Source organism: Mirounga angustirostris, unplaced genomic scaffold (genome assembly GCF_029215605.1).
Source record: "Mirounga angustirostris isolate CCGP_5_RB_7025 unplaced genomic scaffold, mMirAng1.0.hap1 SCAF_1, whole genome shotgun sequence".
Lineage (NCBI taxonomy): Eukaryota > Metazoa > Chordata > Mammalia > Carnivora > Phocidae > Mirounga > Mirounga angustirostris.
The window spans coordinates 214620846-214626700 of record NW_026991709.1 but is presented as its reverse complement, the minus strand read 5'-3'; positions in this window follow the sequence as shown (position 1 = coordinate 214626700).

The window sequence follows — 5855 nt, the reverse complement described above, 5'->3', positions numbered from 1 at the left end:
CTCCTGAGTGTGGTGTCCGGTGTTTCCAAGAGGCTTGACTGAAGCAGCAATGGCAGCAGAGATGCTTACGTCCCTGGGAGGGGCAGGCTCAGGGGGTGACCCCTTGCTCAAGAGACATGGACGGTCAGAACAAGAGAACCGAGAACTCTGGTCAGTGTTGGAGCGGGGCTTGGTTGTGTTTGGGGTCTGGAGACACTGCTGTTAACCTAGTCAAGATGAGAGCGAAGGACAGGTAAGGGACAGGTCCCCTTGGGCCTGGCTTCACACAAACACATTAGAAACCCTAACGAAGTGGCTTGTTCTTCCAGGAGAAATGGGGGGGTGGGCAGCTGCAGCTGGATGCTTGGGTCTCCAGTGCACCTGACAAAGTGGGGAGCCCCGGGACAGCCTCACCAGTTGCCTTGAATGCAGCACAGAGAAAAAGAGATCTCCCTGGTGGATGCTGCGGACTGCATGTGTTCCCCCAACGTTCATACGCTGACAACCTAACCCCAGTGGGGTGGGACGGTGTTAGGGACAGGGTCTTTGGAGGTGATGAGGGTTAGGTGAGGTCATGTTGGGGGGGAGCCCCCCTGGTGGGACTAGTGCCCCTGTAAGGGGTCTTTGAGTGGTTGATGTGGCCAGAAGCAAAGGGAGTGAATTCTTTTTTTTTTTTTTAAGATTTTATTTATTTATTTGAGAGAGCGAGAATGAGAGAGAGAAAGCACATGAGAGGGGGGAGGGTCAGAGGGAGAAGCAGACTCCCCGCCGAGCAGGGAGCCCGATGTGGGACTTGATCCTGGGACTCCAGGATCATGACCTGAGCCAAAGGCAGTCGCTTAACCAACTGAGCCACCCAGGCGCCCCAAAGGGAGTGAATTCTTAACAAAACCAGACCTTGGCCTTGCACACTACAGACCAGGGAGTTTGACCAGGGGACTCCCAGCCTCCCTGGATAGGTAATTTCGAAGCTGAAGAAGACGGCGAGAATGGCTCCCAATAGCATTCGAAGACTTTTGTGAAAATCATCTTGGATCAGAAATTCAAAAACTAAAGACAGAAATGGGCAAAAACCAGAAGCGGAAACAGCTTGAATTCAGGAAGGAAATGTAGGAAGGGGAAGATGACTTTAGAAACGGGGAATATTCTGCAGGGTGCCCAGGACTCCAAGAAAGATTCCTGGAAGGGCACAGAAGCGGAACAAGAAAAGAGAGGAAGCACAAGGGGCCACGGAGGAACTCCACGCTAGCAGGGCCTTTGAAGAAGCAAATCGGAGCTAGTGTTTCCTCCAGATGGAGGGAAAACCCCAAACCTCCACACTGAATGGGCACCTAAGAAACAAAGAGAATAGCCACCTACAAGGTGTCTCCTAGTAAAACGACTCTGTTTCAAAGATGACGATGGTCCTTGGGGCCTGCCGGCGGGAAGAAAATAATTTGCCAGGGCAAGAGGGTTTAGCAATGACACTTTCCAAACCGACACACAATGCAAAGGGCTGACAGAGCAGCCTTTTGAAAAGCTCAGTAAAACGGGCATGAGCCGAGGGTCCACGTGCCACCAGGCCGTGCTTTGTAGCAGGGCCTCAGAAAGCCCGCGCCCAGCATTGCAGCCCTGTGAAGGCTCGCTTGGGGGGCGGGTGGGCTGTGACTGCGGGTGAGCACATACACCCAAGACTGAAAGAGAGAAGCACAGAAAACCCAGCTGTAAGCTCAAGCCCGAGAAAGGAGACCGGCTTGAGCCCCGGGGTGTTGGGTTAGAGCCAGAGGGGTGGGCTCAAACTGTGGCTCCTAATATAGAAGCAGATGGATAAATGCAAAAATAGGGACGTGCGGATGCGTGTTGGCGTGCACACAGATATTTCCTGTTTCCACTGACCCCACTTCTGTGCTATTTTTGCCATTTCTTTTATTTCTGACGAATGTTATAAGCCCACAGTTCCCTGTTACATTTGTTACGTAATTGTGAATACACTTCTGTGTGTGTGTGTTCTATACACACACATGTCTGTGTGCTGACTCCAAGTGCTCTTCCTGGCTTCTTGCCCGCCAGGGATTCCGTCTCGTGTCCTCTCCTTTCAGCCTGAAGAACTGCCTTTAGTGGTTTCTGTAGTGTGGGTTTTTGGGCAGCAGAGTCTCACAAGTTTTGGTTGCCTGAGAATATTTAGTCTGCGTTAACAATGGGTGTTTTGTTGGGATGGGTGTTTTAGGTTGGCAGGTGGACTTGGTTTTTTGTGGGGTGTGTTTTGGGTTTTTTGCTCTCGAGCATTTTAAAGATGTCATTCGGTTGATTGTGATGTGAGGTGAATTGTCATCGTTGTTCACTTCAAAGTCCTGTACCTTTTTGTCTGGCTGCTTGTAAGACTGTGTGTGTAAGTCATTTGGCTATGATGTGTGGTTTTCTTTGTATTTATCCTGCAGGGCAATCTGCTGAGCTCCTTAGATCTGTGGGTTGGTGTCTTTCATCAGCTTTGGAAGATTTCCTGCTATTAGCTCGTCGAGTGTGTTTTTCCGAGCTTTCCCCTGCCCTCAGGACTCCAGTTATCTATGTGTAGGACCATCTTATCTGACCCCAAAGGTCTCTGATACTCTGGGGGTTTGGTTTTGTTTTATGTTTTTCTATTTTTTTTTTCTTTGTGCTTCCAGTTTGGATAATTTTGACATGTCTTTGGATTTTATTAGTCCTGTTTGTTTTGTGGTTTTTTGTTTTTGTTTTTTTTTTGGTGGTGCTTTGTGTGCTCTTAAGCTATCCAATATATAATTTTTTAAAAAGATTTTATTTATTTGACAGCACAAGTAGGCAGAGAGGCAGGCAGAGGGAAAGGGAGAAGCAGGCCCACTGAGCAGAGAGCCCAACATGGGACTTGATTCCAGGACCCTGGGATCACGACCTGAGCTGAAGGTGGATGCTTAACCGACTGAGCCACCCAGGTGCCCCGTAGCCAATATATTCTTTAGGTATTTTTTAGTTCTAAAGTTTCCACTTGTGTTTGTAGAGCTTGTTTCTCTATTGAAATCCTCCATTCCTTCGTCCCTCTGCCCCACTGTCTTTATTCTTTAACAGATGTAGAGCAGTGACGTAATAGTCCTTGACCTCTAGTTTCAACATCTGGGGCCCCTGTAGGTCTGCTTCTATTGGCTGTTTTCTTCTCCTCTTGATTATAGAGTACATTTTCCTCCTTTACATTTCAGACTTGTTTTTGCATTCCAAACATGTGTTTGAACATTGAGAAGCCAGGCCCACTTGCCCGCCCCCAGCAAGAGGACACTCCTTCCTGTATTGGCTGGCCTGGATGACGGACTTGGCCGGCTGATCAGACTGGGTTTCCACTTGAGCTTTGGGTCACCTCTAGTTTTCAGGTCTTGAACTTACTTACTAACTTACTTACTTATTTATTTATAAGAGAAAGAGAGAGAGACAGAGAAACAGCATGAGAGGGGAGAGGGTCAGAGGGAGAAGCAGGCTTCCCGCTGAGCTGAGAGCCCGATGTGGGACTCGATCCCAGGACTCCGGGATCATGACCTGAGCCGAAGGCAGTTGCTTAACCAACTGAGCCACCCAGGCGCCCAGTCTTGAACTTTATTCATGTCTTGAGCTGCCTTGTTTTTATTGCCAGCCCTGAGTTCTAGCAGGACTCTGATTTCCAAGCATGGAGAGACCACAGATTTCACTCTGCCTTTCCACCCCCACCCACCCTGCAACACCAGCCAAGCACTAAGCAAAATCCCATGGGAGAAAACCTGCCATTTTTCGAGCACCTCCAGGTTCTGGTTCGTTTTGCCAGCCCACACAGGCGTCAGCCCCAGCTGGCTTCTCTTTGGCAGAGAATGCCCTACCCACAGGACACCCAGCTCAAGGATATGCTTCTGGGGGGCACTTGCTGGCCTCTGCTCTCTGGGCAGTGGTTCTTCCCCTGAAACCTAGCCTCTCTAGATTCCTTGGCATCCACATCCCTTTGATATATTTACAATTAAATATTTCTTTTAACCTTTTTTAAAAATTTAGGATGTTCGATGTGGCCTGATACATGCATACAATAGGACATTGTATAGGATCCCCCACAACCAGGGTAATTAACACATCCATCAGCTCACAGAGTTGACTGTGTGTGTGTATGTGGTGAAAATACAAGGTCCCCCTTTTAGCAGCTTTCAGGTATAAGGACTGTGCTAACTGTAGTCACCAGGCTGTACAGTGCACCCACAGAATGTGTGCATCTTATAACAGACCTGGTACCCCCCCGCCAACCATCATCTGCCCATTTCCCCCACCCCTGGCCACCAGTGTACTCTCTGGTTCTATGGAGTTCAGTTTTAGTTTTAGATTCCACATGTAAGAGATCATACAGCATTTGTCTTTGTGAGCATAATGTCATGCATGTTGTTGCAAATAGCAGAGCTTCAAAAAAAAAGGCTAAATAGGGACTCCTGGGTGGCTCAGTCAGTTACGTGGCTGCCTTCGGCTCAGGTCATGATCCCAGGGTCCTGGGATGGAGTCCCACATCGGGCTCCTTGCTCGGCGGGGAGTCTGCTTCTCCCTCTGCCTCTGCCCCCCCCTGCTTGTACTCTCTGTCTCTCTGTCTCTGTCTCTGTCTAGCTAGCTAGCTAAATAAATAAATACTGAATAATACACACTACATACCACATTTTCTTCATTCATCCGCCCATGACACTTCATTTCCATGTCTTGTTAGTAATGCCACACTGAACGTGGGAGTGCAGATGCTTGGGATACTGATTTCATTTCCTTTGGATGTACACCCAGAGGTGGAATTGCTGCATTGTATATTTCTATTTTAAATTATTTGGGGAACCTCCAATTCTGTTTGCAATAGTGGCTGTACCTATATGTGATTTCTGTAGTGCATCTGTCTTGTCTTTTTTTAACCAAAGTTACAGTCTGCTGTGACTGTCTATATCCTAACCAGAAATAACCCCTCTTACTGTGTCCTCAGTATCTGTAGGGTCTGTAGTGCTGTCCCCTTTTCAGTCTTGACATCATTCTTGGGTTTTTCGCTCTTAAAAAAAATGTTTTTGTTTTTGCTAGGATTCCATCAAGAAAGCAGCTAATGGTTTGTTTTGTATCTCATTCATTTTCTGCTTCATTTTTGGTCTCAGCATTTTATTTCCCATTTTGGGGATCGAATTTGCTGTTGTTCTCGTTTCTTAAGATGAAAACTTAGACCTTTGGTTTTAAACCTTTCTTCTTTTCTAATCTGTGCATAAAATATAAATTTCCCAATTCCACTTTAACAGGATCCTACAATTTTGGAATAGTACTATCAGATTATTGTTCAGTTCAAAATATTTCCTAATTTCAGTTCAAAATATTTCCTAATTTCCATATGGCTTTTTAGCCTATATTTATGTAAACATGTTCTTACCTTCCTATGATTTATTTCTGGTTTGATTCTACTGCCATGAGAGTGCAGCATTCTACGGATGCTGATCAGGTGAAATCTTTCTCATTGAGGGGGTGTGATGGTGTTCATTTCCAACTAGGATTAGAGGTTTCTCGTTTTGTTCTGCTGACTCTGGATTTAGCAATTTCAAACCCGTGCTATGGTGCATACCCTTAGGGCTGTTCTTTCTTCCCCTCGAGTTGACCCATTCATCGCTGAGATGTCCCACCCTTCCAGTAGCACTTGCTGCCCTCGAGCCCCCTTTGCCTGACAGTGATGCAGACACACCCACTTTCTTCTAAGGTTAGTTTGTGTAGTGAAACTTAGCACCTTTTACCTTCAGTTTTTCTGTTTCTTTGTAATTAAAGTGAAACTCTGGTAATTAGGAACTAGTTTAGTTTTGGTTTTGTATCCAGTCTGACAGTCTTTATCTTTTAATTGGAGTGTTTAGATCTGTATACGTTTAACATAATTGACA